The sequence below is a fragment of the Hemitrygon akajei genome, chromosome 2 (assembly GCF_048418815.1).
Source record: "Hemitrygon akajei chromosome 2, sHemAka1.3, whole genome shotgun sequence".
In the NCBI taxonomy this organism is placed as follows: Eukaryota; Metazoa; Chordata; class Chondrichthyes; order Myliobatiformes; family Dasyatidae; genus Hemitrygon; species Hemitrygon akajei.
Genome location: NC_133125.1, coordinates 196941935 through 196963231, shown reverse-complemented (window position 1 = coordinate 196963231; position 21297 = coordinate 196941935). Strand labels below are relative to the sequence as shown.

General features: G+C 43.3%; 1 protein-coding gene and 1 long non-coding RNA gene across 2 annotated transcripts in view; one reads left to right on the top strand and one right to left on the bottom strand.

The window, feature by feature from the left end:
* Nucleotides 1-3102, bottom strand: part of LOC140719860 (butyrophilin subfamily 2 member A1-like) — a 55912-nt gene extending 52810 nt beyond the window's left edge. The window contains exon 1 of the mRNA XM_073034786.1: nt 2936-3102. The gene's annotated coding sequence lies outside the window, so the exon portion shown is untranslated. The remainder of the gene's footprint in view (nt 1-2935) is intronic.
* Nucleotides 3103-17274: 14172 nt separating this feature from the next.
* LOC140738192 (uncharacterized) lies at nt 17275-21297 on the top strand. Its single transcript, XR_012101333.1, has 3 exons — nt 17275-17713; nt 18388-18494; nt 21176-21297. It is a non-coding gene; the product is annotated as an uncharacterized lncRNA (long non-coding RNA).

The window sequence follows — 21297 nt, the reverse complement described above, 5'->3', positions numbered from 1 at the left end:
ACCATCCAGACTGAGAGCATCGTCCATCCCCCAGAGGGGCAAGTGGCAGATCCCACCCCCAAACAGTCGCCCAGTTCATGGTGCTGAGAGTGGATTTACTCTGCGTTAAGGATTTGGAGCTGGATGTGGATAAAATCCAGATCATTCGGGAGGCTGGGGGGCGATGGACAGGACATAGAGAGAGATGGTTACACACAAGGTGCAGGACACTGGGTGACAGTCAGGAAGGGGAAAAGGGGGTAAACAGCCAATGTAGAGTATCCCTGTGGTCATCCCCTCAACAACAGGTACACCACTTTGGATACTGCTGGGGGAGGAGGGAATGACCTAGCAGAGGAAAGTCACAGCAGTCGGGTCTCTGGCACTGAGTGGCTCTGCCAACCAGAAGGAAATGGGGGAGAAGAGGTGAATTGTGGTGATCGAGGATTCGTTAGTTAGGGGAACAGAATGGAGGCACTGTGGATAAGAACGAGACTATCAGATGGTATGTCGCTTCCCAGCTGCCACAGTTCAGGACTTCTCAGATCGAGTCCTCAGCATTCTTAAGTGGGAGGTTGTGATCCACGTAGGTACCAATGATGCAGGTAGGAAGAGTGACTCGGTTCTGCAAACAGCGTTTAAGAAGTTAAAGGACAGGGCCTCCCCTCCAGGGTTGTGATTTCAGGATTGCTACATGCTCGTGAGGCCAGAAATAGGAACGTGGCCAAGGAGCTGGTGTAAGATGGAGAGCATAAGATTTTTTTGATCATTGGGTTCTCTTCCAGGGATGTTGGGACCCGTACAGAAGAGACGGTTTACACCTGGACTGGAAGTGGACTAATATTCCAGCAGGAAGGTTTGCTAGTCCTGTACGGGGTGGGGTGGGGGGGAGCTAGATTTGTAGCGGGATGGGAACCAGAGTGCCAGAACAGATAGTGGAGAGGTTGTGGAGGCAGATGTTGGTAAGACCTCAGACAAAGTCAGGAATCAAAAGTTTGAGAATGGTGTGACTGATGTGCTGCGATGCATATATTTCAATTCAAGAAGTATCGTAGGAAAGGCAGATGAGTTCAGGGCCTGGACCAACGCCTGGAATTACATATCACAGCCATCAGTGAGACTCGGTTGCAGGAGGGAAAGGACTGGCAGCTCACTACACGGGGGTTCCATTGTTTTACACATGACAGAGCGGCAGGGATCAAAGGAGGAGGGGTGACATTACTAGACAGTGAAAATGTCACATCAGTACAGTCACAGATACTGCAGTGAAGAAAGCTAATGGCATGTTGGCCTTCATAACAAGGGGAGTTGAGTGTAGGAGCAAAGAGGTCCTTCTGCAGTTGTACAGGGCCATGGTGAGACCACACATGGAGTATTGTGTTCATTTTGGTCTCCAAATTTGAGGAAGGACGTTCTTGCTATTGAGGGAGTGCAGCGCAGGTTCACGAGGTTGATTCCCCAGATGGCGGGACGGTCATATGTTGAAAGATTGGAGCGAATGGGCTTGTATACACTGGAATTTAGAAGGATGAGAGGGGATCTGATTGAAACATGTAAGATTATTAAGGGATTGGACACGCTAGAGGCAGGAAACATCTTCCCGGTGTTGGGGGAGTCCAGAACCAGAGGCCACAGTTTAAGAATAAGGGGTAGGCCATTTAGAACGGAGTTGAAGAAAAACTTTTTCACCCAGAGAGTTGTGGATCTATGGAATGCTCTGTCTCAGAAGGCAGTGGAGACCAATTCTCTGGATGCTTTCAAGAAAGAGTTAGATAGAGCTCTTAAAGATAGCGGAGTAAAGGGATATGGGGAGAAGACAGGAACGGGGTACTGATTGTGGATGATCAGTCATTGAATGGCGGTGCTGGCTCGAAGGGTCGGATGGCATACTCTGCACCTATTGTCTATTCGATCTGCTGTTGGGGAAGGAGTCAGGCAGGTGACAGAAGTTTGTGTTGGGAACACTTGGTACCTGGTGATTGGGCGATCAATGAAAGGAGGGCGTAAAAAGAGTTAACCTTCAATCAGGACCAGAATTAGATTTAAAAGGTTCTCTTGACTTGGGCAGCGACAAGTCAACGAGAGAGATTGACGAGAAAGGGCGATGAAAATAATGTAAACGCACACTGAACGCGATTCTTTTCAGGGTCCGGGTGTTAGAGTGGTTTTGGCTCCTTAGGGCTCAGGCGAGATCAGGCTTGGGTGAGGTAACGCATCGTATGTTTCCCTCTTTCTGTTCTTATTTGTCCACACCACGTCTGTTAGGGCACAGTGAGATTGCCCCCAGGGGCCATGTTCTGTACTGTGTGTGGAAGTTTGGGAATCCCCGCTGCCCTGGATAAACACATCTACACCAGGAGCACCAAGATGCAGCTCCCCAGAGAACGTACAAGGGAACCGGAGCTTCAGGCAAACCAGTCACCCCTAGACTGCAGGAGACAGGTGACTGTCAGGAGGAGAAGTAGACAGCCAGTGCAGACTACACCGCTTTAGACACTACCGAGGGGAAGCCGCAGCGACCGGCCTGGCGCTCAGAAGAGCGGAGAGGTGAAGAGGAGCTGATAGGAGATTGCACAGTCAGAGCAGCAGTGTCTGCTCAGCCTTTCACTGGCTCTGCCGCGGATCCTTCCAGCGCCGACACGGCCCAGCCGCCCCCCGGTCCGTGGGTCAGGGAGGCGTACACAGTAACAAAATGGCGCCGCGGTGGGTGGGGTGGGGTGGGGAGCAACTCCGACTGCGGATCCCGGAAGGCCTGACATTCCGGGCAGGCCTGGACCCACGGCATTTCCAGCAGCCTCTCCCCCCACTCCCCACACCCATCCCCATCCCGGGACAGTGACCCACACTCCGGCGGGGAGACGGGCCACTCGCCCAGGCCGCGCTCCCTCCTTCCGCGGGCCGTCCAACGTTCCCCAAACCCCGCTGAAACCCTTCCCAGCCGGTTCGGGACACTTACCCGGGATGGTGACGGGTCGGCGGCAGCCACGGCCCCGGGGCAGCATCGGGGTCTCTACCCCCCGATACTTTCACTTTGGAACCAGACCGGCGACGAGCACGACGGGGTGACCGAGCCCTCTGTCACTCACACTACCTCACAGCCTAAACCCCGCCCCCGGCGCAAAGTTCACCTTCTCCCTATTGTCCCAGCCCGCTGTCACTCCCGCTACGTCGCAGCCTAAACCCCGCCCCCGGCGCAAAGTTCAAGTAAAAATGCTGGTCAGGTAGCATCAAGGTCGTTCGTCCCAGCCCTCTGTCAGTCACGCTACGTCACAGCCTAAACCCCGCCCCCGGCGGAAAGTGCAAGTAGCAACACACACAAAATGCTGGTGGAACACAGCGGGCCAGGCAGCATCCAGTTCGTTTGTCCCAGCCCTCCGTCACATCACAGCCCAAACCCCGGCGCAAAGTTCAAGTTCTCCCTTTTGTTCCCGATGTCACTGGCCACAGTGAGGCTTCTCCCTCCAACTCTTCCCTCATCGCGTCAGCAACTTCCTCTCGGTTTTCACAACGATGGGTGGCGACTCAGGAAGCCCGTCACAGAGAGAGAGGGGATTCTTCATTCTTCAGGGAGAAAGAAACGGGGTGGGGAGCACCAGAGGGAGATGGAGAGCAGGCAGAGTGATTGTGAGAGGGACGGGGGGGGGGGGGGGGGAAGAGAGAGGAAATAAATAAATAAATAAATGGATGGGGTAAGAAGGGGAGGAGGAGCATTAACGGAAGTTAGAGAAGTCAAGTCAAGTCACTTTTATTGTCATTTCGACCATAACTGCTGGTACAGTACACAGTAAAAACGAGACAATGTTTTTCAGGACCATGAAAACTAGACTGAACTACGTAAAAAACAAAGAAAAAAAACTACACTAGACTACAGACCTACCCAGGACTGCATAAAGTGCACAGAACAGTGCAGGTATTACAATAAGTAATAAACAAGACAAGGTTCATGCCATCAGGTTGGAGGCTACCCAGCCGGTATATAAGGTGTTGTTCCTCCAACCTGAGTGTGGCTTCACCTTGACAGTAGAGAAGGCCGTGGATAGACATATCAGAATGGGAATGGGACGTGGAATGAAACTGCGTGGCCACTGGGAGATCCTGCTTTCTCCGGCGGACAGAGCGTAGGTGTTCAGCAAGACGGTCTCCCAGTCTGTGTCGGGTCTCACCCTCATCACCTTTCAGGATCCCAGACAGATCTTCTAGGTGAGATGACACATCACCTGTGAGTTGGATGGTGTGATTTTTCTCTTTCTTTTCAAATCTTTTTATTATTATTATTATTATTTAAAAATAGGACAAGTAAATTGAAGTAACAATTTACAATGTTCCAAAAAAGAAATTATCTTAAAGATTGAAAACTTTGTGAATAAAAAAACCCTACTAAGCAAGAAAAGTGAGAAAAAAAAACCATTGGAAGTACAACCCCGGAGCCATGCGTCATACAGAAAGCTTCTAAAAATAAACATCAAACCGCCAACAAGAAAGAAAGATATATAGAACATAGAACATAGAAGCACATTACAAGCCCTTCAGCCCACAATGTTGTGCCGACCCTCAAACCCTGCCTCCCATATAACCCCCCACCTTAAATTCCTCCGTATACCTGTCTAGTAGTCTCTTAAACTTCACTAGTGTATCTACCTCCACCACTGACACAGGCAGTGCATTCCACGCACCAACCACTCTGAGTAAAAAACATTCCTCTAATATCCCCCTTGAACTTCCCTCCCCTTACCTTAAAGCCATGTCCTCTTGTACTGAGCAGTGGTGCCCTGGGGAAGAGGCACTGGCTGTCCACTCTGTCTATTCCTCTTAATATCTTGTACACCTCTATCATGTCTCCTCTCATCCTCCTTCTCTCCAAAGAGTAAAGCCCTAGCTCCCTTAATCTCTGATCATAATCCATACTCTCTATACCCTCTGTATAAATACCCTCATAAATCTCCTCTGTACCCTTTCCAATGCTTCCACATCCTTCCTATAGTGAGGCAACCAGAACTGGACACAGTACTCCAAGTGTGGCCTAACTAGAGTTTTATACAGCTGCATCATTACATCGTGTCTCTTAAACTTATCCCTCAACTTATGAAAGCTGACACCCCATAAACTTTCTTAACTACCCTATCTACCTGTGAGGAAACTTTCAGGGATCTGTAGACATGTACCCCCAGATCCCTCTGCTCCTTCACACTACCAAATATCCTGCCATTTACTTTATATTCTGCCTTGGAGTTTGTCCTTCCAAAGTGTACCACCTCACACTTCTCCGGGTTTAACTCCATATGCCACTTCTCAGTCCACTTCTGCATCCTATCAATGTCTCTCTGCAATCGTCAACAATCCTCTACACTATCTACAACACTACCAACCTTTGTGTCGTCTGCAAACTTGCCAACCCACCCTTCTACCCCCACATCCAGGTCGTTAATAAAAATCACGAAAAGTAGAGGTCCCAGAATAGATCCTTGTGGGACACCACTAGTCACAACCCTCCAATCTGAATGTACTCCCTCCACCACGACCCTCTGCCTTCTGCAGGCAAGCCAATTCTGAATCCACCTGGCCAAACTTCCCTGGATCCCATGCTTTCTGACTTTCTGAATAAGCCTGCCGTGTGGAACCTTGTCAAATGTCTTACTAAAATCCATGTAGATCTCATCCACTGCACTACCCTCATCTATATGCCTGGTCACCTCCTCAAAGAACTCTATCAGGCTTGTTAGACACGATCTGCCCTTCACAAAGCCATGCTGACTGTCCCTGATCAGACCATGATTCTCTAAATGCCCATAGATCCTATTTCTTTTTTTTAAAACTTTTTTTACTGTGTTTTCAAATAGTTACAGAATAAAAGTGTGTGAAAAAGAAAATATGTGTTACCCATCCCCCTCCCCTTAACCCCTCCCCCCTAACATCCCTATAGAAAAAAGAGAAAGAAAGAAAGAAAGAAAGAAAGAAAGAAAGAAAGAAAGAAAAAAAGGAATGCCTGGATATTGGAAGATCCCCACATGCTCCACGGAGTTCGTAATAACTTTAGTATATATATTTATTTATTTCCCCAAGTAACCAATTATTTCATCTTCGGAGCACCTATATATTTAATCCTATCTTTTGTAAATAAGGGCGCCAAATTTTCAAAAATGTTTCATATTTATCTCTTAAATTATAAGTAATTTTTTCAAGTGGAATACAGCCATAAATTTCTTTCTTCCAACGATCTATACTTAAATATGTATCTGATTTCCAAGTAACTGCAATAGCTTTTTTGGCTACTGCCAATGCAATTTTTATAAATTCTTTCTGATATTTATTCAATTTGGGTATCGGTTTTATCCCTTCAATATCACCTAGTAAAAGTAATATTGGATTATGTGGAAGTTGTATTCCAATAATTTGTTCCAATAAAACTCTTAAATTTGTCCAAAAAGGTTGAATTTTAGAACAAGACCAAGTAGAATGTAAAAAAGTACCAATTTCTTGGTTACATTGGAAACGCTGATCAGATAAATTTGGGTTTAATTTATTTATTTTTTGTGGTGTAATATATAATTGATGTAAAAAATTGTATTGCACTAATCTTGATCGGACGTTTATTGTATTTGTCATACTCTCAAGACATAGTCTTGACCAATTTTTTTCTTCAATTTTAATATTCAAATCACCAGATATTAAGGGTTTCAGAGTTAATCAGGAAGAATACAAGATTAACTTATTTGCTGATGATGTTCTGCTTTATCTAACAAACCCATTGCACTCGTTGCGTAAATTATCCTATAGATTAGAAGAATATGGGAAAATATCAGGTTATAAAATAAATTGGGATAAAAGTGAAATTTTACCTCTTACTAAAGGAGATTATAATCAATGTCGATTAATAACCCAATTTAGATGGCCGGCAAATGGTATAAAATATTTAGGTATAAGATTTGATAATGACATAAAGAACTTATACAAATTAAATTATTTACCACTATTGAAAAAAATTCAAGAAGATCTTGATAAATGGATGGTATTACCAATAACATTAGTAGGTAGAGTAAATACCATAAAAATGAATATATTCCCTAGATTACAATACTTATTTCAATCACTACCAATACAATTACCCCAGAAGTTTTTTCAAGAGCTAAATAAATATGTGAGTAAGTTTCTTTGGAAAGGTAAGATGTCAAGAATATCGTTGTAAAAATTGACATGGAAATTTGAGCTAGGAGGGTTACAACTTCCAAATTTTAAGAATTATTATAAAGCAAATCAGCTTAGATTTATTGCATCTTTTTTTGAGAAAGATAAACCGGCATGGATTAGAATAGAACTAGATAAAATAGGAGAAAACACACCAGAAGATTTTATATATAAATGGGAATCTAAATGGATACGGGAAAAGAAAGAATCTCCTATATTAAAACATTTGATTGATTTATGGAATAAGATAAATGTTGACGATGAGACAAAGAAATCCTTATTAGCAAAGAGATCTTTAATTCAAAATAGACTTATTCCTTTTACAATGGATAATCAACTTTTATATAACTGGTTTCAAAAAGGGATTAGATATATAGGAGATTGTTTTGAAGGAGGTATATTAATGTCATTCGATCAATTAAAGAATAAATATAAAGTATCAAATAACACTCTTTTTTGTTACTTTCAACTAAGGGCTTATTTAAGAGAAAAATTAGGTCAAACAATGTTATTACCGAAATCCAATGAAATAGAAACTTTAATTCAAAAAGGAAAGATTAAAAAATTTATCTCTTGTATGTATAATTTGATTCAAAAACAGGCAATTAAACAAGGAGTCCATAAGTCAAGACAAAAATGGGATAGATCCTATTTCTAAGAATCTTTTCCAACAGCTTTCCCACCACAGACATAAGGCTCTCTGGTCTATAATTACCTGGACTATCCCTACTACCTTTTTTGAACAAAGGGACAACATTCGCCTCCCTCCAATCCTCCGGTACCATTCCCGTGGACAACGAGGACATAAAGATCCTAGCCAGAGGTTCAGCAATCGTGGAGCAGCCTGGGGAATATTCCATCAGGCCCCGGGGACTTATCCGTCCTAATGTATTTCAACAACTCCAACACCTCCTTCCCTTAATATCAACATGCTGCAGAACATCAACCTCACTCATATTGTCCTCACCATCATCAAGTTCCCTCTCATTGGTGAATACTGAAGAGAAATATTCATTGAGGACCTCGCTCACTTCCACAGCCTCCAGGCACATCTTCCCACTTTTATCTCTAATCGGTCCTACCTTCACTCCTGTCATCCTTTTGTTCTTCACATAATTGAAGAATGCCTTGGGGTTTTCCTTTACCCTACTCGCCAAGGCCTTCTCATGCCCCCTTCTTGCTCTTCTCAGCCCCTTCTTAAGCTCCTTTTTTGCTACCCTATATTCCTCAATAGACCCATCTGATCCTTGCTTCCTAAACCTCATGTATGCTGCCTTCTTCCATCTGACTAGATTTTCCACTTCACTTGTCACCCATGGTTCCCTCACCCTACCATTCTTTATCTTCCTCATCGGGACAAATTTATCCCTAACATCCTGCAAGAGATCCCTAAACATTGACTACATGTCCATAGTACATTTCCCTGCAAAAACATCATCCCGATTCACATCCGCAAGTTCTAGCCTTATAGCCTCATAATTTGCCCTTCCCCAATTAAAAATTTTCCAGTCGTCTCTGATTCTGTCCTTTTCCATGATAATGCTAAAGGTCAGGGAGCGATGATCACTGTCCCCCAGATGCTCACCCACTGACAGATCTGTGACCTGACCCGGTTCATTGCCTAATACTAGATCTAGTATGGCATTCCCCCTAGTCGGCCTGTCAACATACTGTGACAGGAATCCATCCTGGACACACTTAACAAACTCTGCCCCATCTAAACCATTGGAACTAATCAAGTGCCAATCAATATTAGGGAAGTTAAAGTCACCCATGATAACAACCCTGTTATTTTTGCACCTTTCCAAAATCTGCCTCTCAGTCTGCTCCTCGCTATCTCTGCTGCTACCAGGGGGCCTATAGAATACCCCCAGTAGAGTAACTGCTCCCTTCCTGTTCCTAACTTCCACCCATACTGACTCAAAAGTGGATCCTGCTACATTACCCACCCTTTCTGCAGCTGTAATAGTATCCCTGACCAGTAATGCCACCCCTCCTCCCCTTTTTCCCCCCTCTCTATCCCTTTTAAAGCACTGAAATCCAGGAATATTGAGAATCCATTCCTGTCCTGGTGCCAGCCAAGTCTCCGTAATGGCCACTACATCATAATTCCATGTATGTATCCAAGCTCTCAGTTCATCACCTTTGTTCCTGATGCTTCTTGCATTGAAGTACACACACTTTAGCCCTTCTACCTTACTACCTTTATACCCTTTATTCTGTTTCTCTTTCCTCAAAGCCTCTCCATATGTTAGATCCGGCTTTACTCCATGCACTTCTTTCACTGCTCTATCGCTCCGGGTCCCATCCCCCTTTCAAATTAGTTTAAACCCTCCCCAACCATGCTAACAAACCTACCAGCAAGGATATTGCTCCCCCTCGAGTTCAGGTGCAACCCATCCAATCAGTACAGGTCCCACCTTCCCCAGAAGAGATCCCAATGGTCCAAAAATCTAAAACCCTGCCCCCTGCACCAACTCCTCAGCCACGCATTCAACTGCCATCTCCTCCAATTCTTACCATCACTATCACGTAGTACTGGCAGCAATCCTGAGAACGCCACCCTTGAGGTCCTGTTCTTCAGCCTTCTGCCTAGTTCCCAAAACTCACACTTCAGGACCTCATCCCTCTTCCTGCCTATGTCGTTGGTCCCAACATGTATCACGACTTCTGGTTGCTTTCCCTCTCGTACCAGGATGTCATGCACCCGGTCAGAGACATCCCGGACCCTGGCACCTGGGAGGGTGAACAAACCATGCGGGTTTCCTTCTCACGTCCACAAAATCTCCTGTCTGCTCCCCTGACTATAGAGTCTCCAATGACGACAGCTCTCCTCTTCTCCGTCCCATCCTTCTGCACCACAGGGTCAGACTCAGTGCCAGAGGCTCTGCCACTGTGGCTCACACCAGGCTGGTCGTCCTCACCAACAGCATCCAGGACGATAAACTTATTATTCAGGGGAATGGCTACAGGGGTGCTCTGCACTACCTGTCTACTCACCTTTGCTTTCCCCCCTCGGACTGTCACCCAATGACCTGCTTCCGGCAGCCTAGGTGTGACTACCTCCCTGTAGCTCTCATCTATGACTGCCTCGTTCTCCCTTATGAGTCGAAGGTCATCCAGCTGCTGCTCCAGATTCCTCACACGGTCTTCCAGATCGCCCAGCTGCAAGCACTTCTGGCAGATGTGACTTATCAAAAAAATTTACATTTAGATTGTGGAGGAAATCTATCAGTTAACTGAAATGACAATAACGAGCAAATGAGCCCCATCTCTTCTCAAAATCAAATAAAGGTTCAAAGGTTCGGCTTCTAATTTTCTCCAAGCTAAGACACAGCATCACTTGAGTGAACCATTGTGACAAAGTAGGAGCTGATATATCCTTCCATTTCAACAAGATGGCCCTCCTAGCTATCAATGTAACAAACGCAATAACATGTTGGTCAGACACAGAAATACCATGGATATCTTGAGGAATTATTCCAGAAAGCACAGTCAATTTATTAGGTTGTAAATTGATTCTGAGTGCTTTAGAAATTGTCGAAAAGACTGACTTCCAGAACTGTTTTAATATAGAACATGACCAGAACATTTATGTCAGTGTAGCTATCTCAGTTTTACATCTATCACAATACTTGTCAACATTGGGAAATATTTTAGAAAGTCTCTCCTTCATCAAATGGTAACAATGTACAATGTTAGATTGAATCAGTGAATGACTAGCACAGATCGAAGAAGAGTTAACCAGCTTCAGAATCCGTGTCCAATCCTCCCATATAAAAGTCAAATTGAGTTCCTTCTCCCAATCCTGTTTCATCTTAAGTAAAGGACGCATATCCCATTGTAATAATAAATTATAAATTCTTCCAATAGAACCTTTCATCGAGGGGTTCATATTCATAATAGTATCTAATCAGTCAGCCTCCCTTATTTTTCTTATTACTGATATCTGCTATAAGCCCACAGACTCTCACAGCTACCTGGACTATTCCTCTTCCCACCCTGTCTCTTGTAAAAATGCCATATCCTTCTCGCAATTCCTCCGTCTCCGCCACATCTGCTCTCAGGATGAGGCTTCTCATTCCAGGATGAAGGAGATGTCTTCCTTTTTTAAACAAAGGGGCTTCCCTTCCTGCACTACCAACTCTGCTCTCAAATGCATCTCTCCCATTTCCCGCACATCTGCCCTCACCCCATCCGCCACCACCCCACTCGGGATAGGGTTCCCCTTGTCCTCACCTTGACCACAGCATCTGCAGCTTACTTTGTGTTTACTGTTCTAAAATGTGACTTATTAACTGCAGTGGGGCTATTAAGGAGAGCTGGTAAGGAATTCTTCTTACAAAGCACTCGCTCTATGAGTAACCATGCTGGGCACGAGTCTGAGGTAGAGGGTGGGCCTTTTTTCCACCATGCAAGAATGGATAGGTGGGCAGCCCAGTAATACATTTTAACGTCCGGTAGGACAAAACCACCTGCTTCCTTGGGCTTTGACAAGTGTTTTTTAGTAATTCTAATGGCTTTATAATTCCACATGAAGGGTATAATAATTGAATCCAATTGCTTAAAATATGACAGAGGAACAAAACATGGAATTGACTGGAAAAGGTGAAGAAATCGTGGCAGTACAATCATCTTGATTGCGTTAACCCTCCCGACCAAAGAAATCGGAAGGGTTTTCCAAAAGTCAATATTGCGTTTAACCCGCTCAACTTGTTTTGCCAATTCACTTGCAAAAGGTCATCTGGGTTTTTTGTAATAGTCACACCAAGAGAGGAAAAATTATCATGAGTTATTTTAAAGGGAGTAGACTGTAAATACTCTGTATTAACCACTGCAGTGACTGCCATTAGTTCACTCTTATCCCAATTAATAGAGAAACCTGAGAAACTACCAACATTATTAATTAGAGTCAGAAGGGCGGGTATTGATGTTTGTGGGCTGGAGATATATAAAAGGACATCGTCAGCGTGTAACGAAAGGTGATGTTTATGTCCATGCATATCAATGGGAGATATCAAAGGGTCCTGTCTGATGCTAACAGCCAGTGGCTCAATGGTAACTGCAAACAAAAATGGAGAAAGAGGGCAGCCTTGACGAGTCCCACGATTAATTGCAAAAGGGGAGGAAATATTCTGATTGGCGATAATAGAGGCAGATGGGTGTGAATAAATTATCTCAATCATTTGATGAAAGATGGTCCAGATCCAAATTTCTTAAGTGCAAACATCATATCTGGCCATTCCACTTGGTGAAACGCACGTTGCGCATCTAATGAGATGACAACATCTGCATGCTTTGTATAAAGCTTACAACGTGACCAGAATGAACGTGACAAGTTACTGCTCACAGATTTACATCTATTACAAACTGGCGAAACATCTGGGTAGAAGCTACGTAACTTTTCTTTAGAATAATGGAGTCTATGTAATGTTTTAAACTGTCTGAGTCTGTGTCTAACGTTGACCGAACAATCATGTATACTCTTTAAACACTCATCCCAGACCTCCTCTGTCAGTTCTATACCCAATTCATCCACCCATGCCTGTTTAAGACCTGCAGTATTCACCCGAGCTCCATTATGTAGGATCTGATAAAAATGGGGTACTGCACTATGAGTAACAGGATCAAAATTATTTATTGCCTCCAAGGACTCATGTTTGTCTAAGACCTCGAAGTTAGGTATAAATTTCCTAAATATCTAAATATTGTAAATATCTAAAAAAAACTAGATGCAGGGATATTATAAACTGCTTGTAACTACGCAAATGAGGCAAAGTTTCCATTAATATATAGGTCACCTATACTGCAGATACCTCTCTGCTTCCAGGTGGAAAAATCAGTATCATTCAGGCCAGGCAAAAAGGAATGATTGTCACAGATCGGAGTGTCAATATAAGTTTTTGGAGCCTTAATGTGTAGTTGAATCTGCTTCCAAATTCTTTTAGTGCATACTGGAGAAGTATTTTTGACTGCTTCTCTGAGGCTTTTGGGAAGCGGTGGGAACTGGACCCACTCATAGCCATCCTTGGAGCAACGAGCTCCTTATCTTCAGCCCATATGTATGAAAGAGTGGCGGTATTGTTTGGAATGGTGATTGCTAAGAAGTTAATCCTGCAAATGTGGAAAATGGACTCAGTGCCTACGTACGATCTGTGGCTGAGAGAACTGGCAAACACTTTACATTTGGAGAGACAGAGGGGACATCTTTGAAAGGATATGGGGCCCTGTATTGGACTTTCTTACGGGGTGAGGACTGAGGTTTTTTGGTGCGGTGCACCTCTGCTGTGTATGTTTACTTTCTGCCTTTATTTTTTTCCCTTTTGCTGCTCAATATCTAATTTGATTTTGCTGTGGTTGTGATGTATTTTTTAATTTATTTTTTATTTTTTATTATTTTTTTCCATTAGTTTTTTTGCTAGTTTTTTTCCAAGTCTGTTCACATAAAACAATAAGATATATTTTAAAAATTACAATTACAACCAAAGTTAGACTCTTCCAATAGAAAAACCTATGAAACAAAATCCTTACATAAGAAAGTCAATACACTTTTTGAGGATGTTGGTCTAATTGATATATGGAGGGACCCTTTCTCCAACAGAAGGGATTACACTCATTATTCTGCTCCCCATTCTGTATATACAAGAATAGACTATTTCTTAACATTTGGAAAAGATAAAGACAAAATAAACACCTGTGGAATTGGGACAATAGACGTAAGTGGCCATGTACCTATATATTTATCTGTTGGTTTTGACCTACAACCAAAGAATACTATTTGGAATCTAAATTCAAGTCTACTCAATGATCTGTACTTTAAGGAACAAATTAAAAAAGAAATTGGTCTCTACTTAGAATTTAATGATAATGGAGAGGTTTCACTTCCTATTTTATGGGATACTCTGAAGGCGGTCCTAAGAGGGAAAATTATAGCGATATCTTCATATAAGAAAAAAAGTAAGGAATAAAACATTAGAGGAATTACAAAATAAGCTGAAGGAACTAGAGAAAAAACACAAATCAAGTTTGGCACCGAATACATTAGAGGAAAGTAAAATATTAGGAATGAAATTAATAGTCTAGCTATGCAAGAAATCAGGAAAAAGTTAATGTTTCTGAAACAGAGACACTATGAAAGTGGATCTAAATCTATGAAACTACTGGTGTGGAAACTGGAAAAAAAATGACATCGGAAAATACAATTCAATAGAATTAGGGATCCAAGAACAAAAATGATAAAAAAAATAAGCTAAGTGAAATTCAAGAAGCTTTTGAAGTGTTTTACAAAATTCTATATTCCAAAGTTCCAGGGGGAAGCATAACCCAAATTGACACCTTCCTGAATTCTCTAGAGTTACCCACTGTAAGCGAAGGACAAAATAGAATGATGACTGCTGACATAACTGAAGTTGAATTAAAAGCTGCAATTAGTAGGCTTAAATTAAGCAAGTCACCAGGATCAGATGGGTATACGGCAGAGTGGTACAAAGAATTTCAAAATGAGTTAATTCCTGTTTTACTCCCCACACTGAACTGGGCTCTAAAAAAGGCACAAATGCCACTCAGTTGGAAGAAACTGATAATCTCAGCTATACCAAAAGAAGGCAAGGATAAAACGGAATGTGGGTCATTTAGACCAATATCCGTTCTTAATGTAGATTATAGATTATTTACCTCCATCATGGCCAAACGATTAGAAGAGTTTCTACCCATACTGATACATAACGATCAAACAGTTTTTATACAACAACATCAAACACAAGACAATATACGAAGGACACTTCACATTATGGATCATATACAAAAAAATAAAATTGAAGCAATAGTGATAAGCATGGATGCTGAAAAGGCATTTGATTCGGTTAATTAGAATTTTCTTTACAGAGTTTTACATAGATTTGGTTTACATGACACAATTATTAAAACCATACAGGCACTATATGACAACCCTACTGCTAGGATTAAAATCAACGGATATTTATCAAGTCAAGTTGCTTTTTATTGTCATTTTGACCATAACTGCTGGTACAGTACACAGTAAAAACGAGACTTTTTCAGGACCATGGTGCTACATGAACAATACAAAAACTACACTGAACTATGTAAACTAACACAAAAACTACACTAGACTACAGACCTACCCAGGACTGCATAAAGTACACAGAACAGTGCAGGCATTGCAATAAATAATAAACAAGACAATAGGCACAGCAGAGGGCAGTAGGTTGGTAGTCCCATGGCTTGGGGAGGAAATCTGTTCCATAAATAATCAGCTGAATGGCGGTGTCTGGGATTCCATCTGTTTCTGTACTCCCGCCGAGTATTTCGTTGCCACAGATGTAGTCCAATTTAATGTCCATTGGAGACTAGAGTGGACGGGAGAGCTGGCCGGCTGGGGCTTGCTTTTTTCCAGCACAGACTCCTGCCCACTCGCCTTGCTTCCACTTCCTCGCACACCGCCTACAACGTCCCCACCTCCGGCCACAGGCATGAGGCGACTCCGAGGACTGCAGGCCTGATCCCCTCAGCAAGCCGAGTTCGCGCAATCTAACCAGCAGACTTCCATGAAGGTTTGTTTTTGGGTGACCTCTGTATTGTAGCAGTAACTGGCGATGGTAGATAGTTGCTCTGTTATCCATTGCACTAAACCCTAATTCTGCTTTAAAATTAAATATAAAAAAAACTAAATTAAAATAGCACCAGATCTGAAAGGCCACTGCTGTCTTGTGCCATGCCGCCTAATAGTTTTACCCTAGAAAGGGGCATGAGACAGGGTTGTGCATGGTCACCGCTACTCTTCGCATTATATTTGGAACTATTACCTCAATACATCAGACACAATGAAGATATCAGGGGAATTACTATTAAAGGGACAGAGCATAAATTGGCCTGTTACGCGGATGACATTTTGATCTATCTAGGGCAACCAAGATACTCTTTACCTAAATTGATGCAATCCTTTGAACAATATGGTCAGTTATCAGGATACAAGATCAACATAGATAAAACCCAATTACTTTCATATAACTATAGCCCACCAAGAGAAATTGAAAGTAGATATCCCTGGGCATGGCAAACAGAGTCTTTCAAATATTTGGGCATCATTATGCCAAAAGATTTGGCAAAATTATCAGAATGCAATTATCAGCCTCTATATAAAAATGTTAAGGAAGATATAACAAGGTGGAACCTAATTCCATTCTTCAGTCTCAGTTCAAGGACTGAATCCATTAAAATGAATATATTGTCCAGACTATTATATCTATTTCAGACGCTTCCAATGGAGGTTAACCAAAATCAATTCAATGAATGGAACAAAATGTTATCAAGATATATTTGGCTAGGTAAAAGGCCTAGAGTTCATCTCAAAACTTTGCATTTAGCCAAGGAAAAGGGGGGATGGGGCTTACCTTCTCTTAGAGATTATTATTTTGCAGCACAGTTGAGAGCTGTGATATGTTGGTGCAACCCATCATATGATGCTCAATGGAACAATATTGAAGAGAGGGTACTTCCCATCCCCATACAAGCAATTTTGGCTGATAACAACCTACAAAGTTACATAAATACTATTGTTAACCTATGGGTGAAATGGACTCTTAAAATATGGAAAACTATTATAAAAGAATATAAACTAGAGGGAGATATTGCAATTCTTAAATGGTGTCCATATGACTCGGATTTTACGACAATAAACTGGATGCTAGATTTAAGGCCTGGACAGCTAAAGGAATAACAGTTCTTTGCAATATAATGAAGGAGGAACACTGTTCAGTTTTGAAATGCTTAAAGAGAAATGCTTATTAGAAAAACAAGACTTTTATCGGTATTTGCAGATGCAACTATGTTAATAGGAGGGTTAAAAATGTAACCAAGGCAAGTACTTGTTTGATAGAGCAATTTAGAAAAGCATATAATTCGGAAAATGGTAGTAGAATCATTTCAAACGTGTATAAGGGCTTGTCAAATCTTAAAACACATTCGACTTGTGATGGAATCCCAAGTTTTATTCATTATGGACTGTGCCTTTAAGAACCATGTCTGGAAGACAGCGCCAGCATCTTGTTTCCGGGAGAGAGAGGAGGAGGAGGAGGAGGAGCTACGTGATGGACAGCTGGCGTTCAGCTCCATGATATTTAACCGAGTGTCACTGCTTGTTTCACAGGACACAGACGCACGAAGGCTGGTGGCGGAATTACCACTGAACTAAGTACCCACAAAGGGTGGGGCTGAGGATCGCTTGAGAGGAATCGATCCGGACTATCAGTGAGTCTAAGGGCGACCTGTGGAGTCTACCGGTGTGTCTAACCCTTGCCTGGGTTGGTAGATTATCACTTGAAGACAGCGCTCTTGGGTTGGTCACATTTGGCTGACCTGATGGATTTGGAGGACATTGAGGAGGATCGACGACGGCTGTTTATTCAGATTACAAATATCTCTATCTCACTTCAATCCCGTGCATCTGAACGGAACTTTTCTTACAGACCATCGTAAATCTCTGGGATTCCCAGCATGGGAAGAGATGTCAGATTGCAGGGGATGTGCATTTAAGGTGAGAGGGGGATATTACATCTTCGGGACGGAATGTCCCCTCTAAGGTGTGTGCACACAAAGGAATTGAACTGTTGTCACCCCCTACCTCGTTGCCATGTAAAGTATATTTCACGATCGTATAGAATCACATTTCCTTTTCCGGTTTCCGACGTGGGCAGTGTTGATTACGTGGAGTTCACGATGATTTCTCTGCAGATTTAGGACTGGCTTTTTATGCTGTTTTTATTGAATAAATTATTCAGCGCACACATGTTGTTGTCACGGGGCAAACAAATTGCAGAGCACAAGATTTCTTTGCACACTGATCATTATAAAGTAGAGGGGAAATTGGTGGGAGGTTAGAGCAGGGTGTGTTCCTGGACTATCCCACCAGGAATGGTGGTGTTTAATTGGGGTTAGACAGACAGTTGTCTACACAAAGAATGAAGGGAAATGGTTTTTGTAAAGAATGAAGGGAAATTAGGTTATTACAGTAGGAACAGCAGACAGTGGAATCTGAAGTGGGGTTTCAGGACAGACATGATGGGCCGAAGCGCCTCTCCTGTGCTGTACTGGTCAATGTTTTGTATTCCCAGCCATGGCATCCACACGACACGACACGTGCACTCAGTAAGACAGACACAATCTCCCAGTGGCCAACCATTTCAATGTGACTTCCCATCCCGATCCCAGGCCTCGCCTTCTGCCACGATGGTGCCAATCTCAGGCTGGGGGAGCAACGGCTCATATTCTGTCTGGGTAGCCTCCGGATGACAGCATGAACATGGATTTTCATTCGGGTAATCTCTTGCTCCTATTTTTTACTCTTGCCTTTTCCACCTATCACCTCCCTTTCTTGAATAAGGAAACAACATCCGCAACCCTCCAATCCTCTGAAACCTCTCCCATCCCCATTGATGATGCAAAGATCATCGCCAGAGGTTCAGCAATCTCACAGTAGCCTGGGGTGCATCCCGTCCGGTCTGGTGACTTATCCAACTTGATGCTTTCCAAAAGCTCCAGCACATCTTCTTCCTTAATATTTACATGCACAAATTTTCAGTCCGCTGTAAATCACCAAGATCCTTTTCTGTGGTGAATACTGAAGCAAAGTATTCATTAAGTACCTCTGTTATCTCCTCCAGTTCCATACACACTTTCCCACTGTTACACTGATTGGTCCTATTCTCTCACGTCTTATCCTCTTGCTTTTCACATACTTGTAGAATGCCTTGGGGATTTCCTTAATCCTGTCCGCTAAGGCCTTCTCATGGCCCCTTCTGGCTCTCCTAATTTCATTCCTAAGCTCCTTCCCACTAGCCTTATAATCTTCTAGATCTCTATCATTACCTAGTTCTTCTTGACTAGATTTACGCCAGCCTTTGTACATCATGGTTCCTGTACCCTTCCATAACTTCCCTGTCTCATTGGAAAGTACCTATGCAGAACCCCACACAAATATCCCCTGACCCTCTCGTGTTAGCCAGTTCAGCCCTGGGAAAAAGCCTCTGACTATCCACATGATCAATGCCTCACATCATCTTATCCACCTCTATCAGGTCACCTCTGATCCTCCATTGCTCCAAGGAAAAAAGGCCGAGTTCGCTCAACCTATTCTCATAAGGCATGTTCTCCAATCCAGGCAACATCCTCGTAAATCTCCTCTGCACCCTTTCTATGGCTTCCACATCCTTCCTGTAGTGAGGTGACCAGAACTGAGCACAGTACTCCAAGTGGGGTCTGACCAGGGTCCTATATAACTACAACATTACCTCTCAGCTCCTAAATTCAATTCTGCGATTGATGAAGGCCAATACAATGACTTCTTAACCACAAGAGTCAACCTGCACAGCTGTTTTGAGCATCCTATGGACTCGGACCCCAAGATCCCTCTGATCCTCCACACTTCCAAGAGTCTTACCATTAATACTATATTCTGTCATCATATTTGACCTTTCAAAATGAACCACTTCACACTTATCTGGGTTGAACTCCATCTGCCACTTCTCAGCCCAGTTTTGCATCCCATCAATGTCCCGCTGTAACCTCTGACAGCCTCCACACTATTCACAACTCCAACCTTTGTGTTGTTATGCCCTCGGCCCCCTCCTTTGTGAGAATCGCAAGAGCCCTAGTCGAGGGGGGGGTCAACTGACCCAAGAGAGAAAGAGACGTGCTGAATAGATACAGGAAAATGGGAGAGAGAGAGAGAGACGTGCGGAAGACCACGTTCTCCCAAGAAGCAGAATAAAGGCGACATTGACTATTGTCTCATGGAGACCACGTGAAAAGCCCTCGGGCAAAGTGGGCTGGTTGAGAGAGAGATCACATTACCTGCAACCTGATTGACACCTGCGATCCCGTGAAGAAGTATAAAGGAGGGTCTGAGGGGGGGAACCCTCAGACGCACCAAGGAGACACCAAGGAAGCTCGATACCGATTCCCGTGGGAGCGGGAAGCCATTTTGAAGGAAGCCACGTGCGTTAGATTCCAAATTTTGAATCTGTGGCTAGAACCAACGAAAGACTGCTTTTAACTAACAACGGGGAAGCCTGCTCCCCTGATTCCAAGGATTTGCTCTGCAAAGACAACGGGCAAGTGTTTATCCTTTCTAAATCATCTCTCTCTCTCTACAACGTGACAACCTCAGCGGTTCCCAAAAGGGAAAAGCCTGCAGACTTCTGAGTGACTCTTTATATTTCAATTGGACTCAGTATTACCCCTAGACAACTGTAGAGCTTATTTCTGATTGATTATTATTACACCGGTGTTTTAGATTGAGTTTTGACGATGTATATGATCTGAATGTTTTGTATTAACCATACGCTTGTGCCCCTTTTTGAATAAAACGTTTGAAAATAGTAGCATCCGACTCAGCTGATCCCGCTATCTTTGCTGGTAAGTTACCTGGTTACGGGGTTTCGTAACAGTGTCATCAGCAAACTTTCTAACCCATCCCTCCACTTCCTCAGCCAGGTCATTTATAAAAATCACGAAGAGTAAGGGTCCCAGAACAGATAGCCAAGGCACTCCACTGGTGACCGACCTCCATGCAGAATATGACCCGTCTACAACCACTCTTTGCCTTCTGTGGGCAAGCCAGTTCTGGATCCACAAAGCAATGTTCCCTTGGATCCCATGCCTCCTTACATTTATCTATAAGCCTTGCATGGAGTACAAGGCTTGCTGAAATCCATATACACTACATCTACTGCTCTACCTTCACCAATGTGTTGAGTCACATCCTCAAAAAATTCAATCAGGCTCGTCAGGGACGACCTGCCCTTGACAAAGCCATGCTGACTACTCCTAATCATATTATACCTCTCCAAATGTCCATAAGTCCTGCCTCTCAGGATCTTCTCCATCAACTTACCATGTGGGCAAACAGGAGGCTGCAAGTCTCCAGGACCTCCCACATCTGACACCGAGCTCAGAAAACCGGTCTCACACACATACTTTCTGTCTGTATTATACACAGGTAACCTAGCTGGCCTCGACCCTTTATCGCCGAAGCCCTGTTGAGCCAAAGCCTTTTCCTACTCTGATGCTCACATCTAATGTGAGGAAGCGCTTTGCGAGGCTGAATCAACCTGGCTGAGC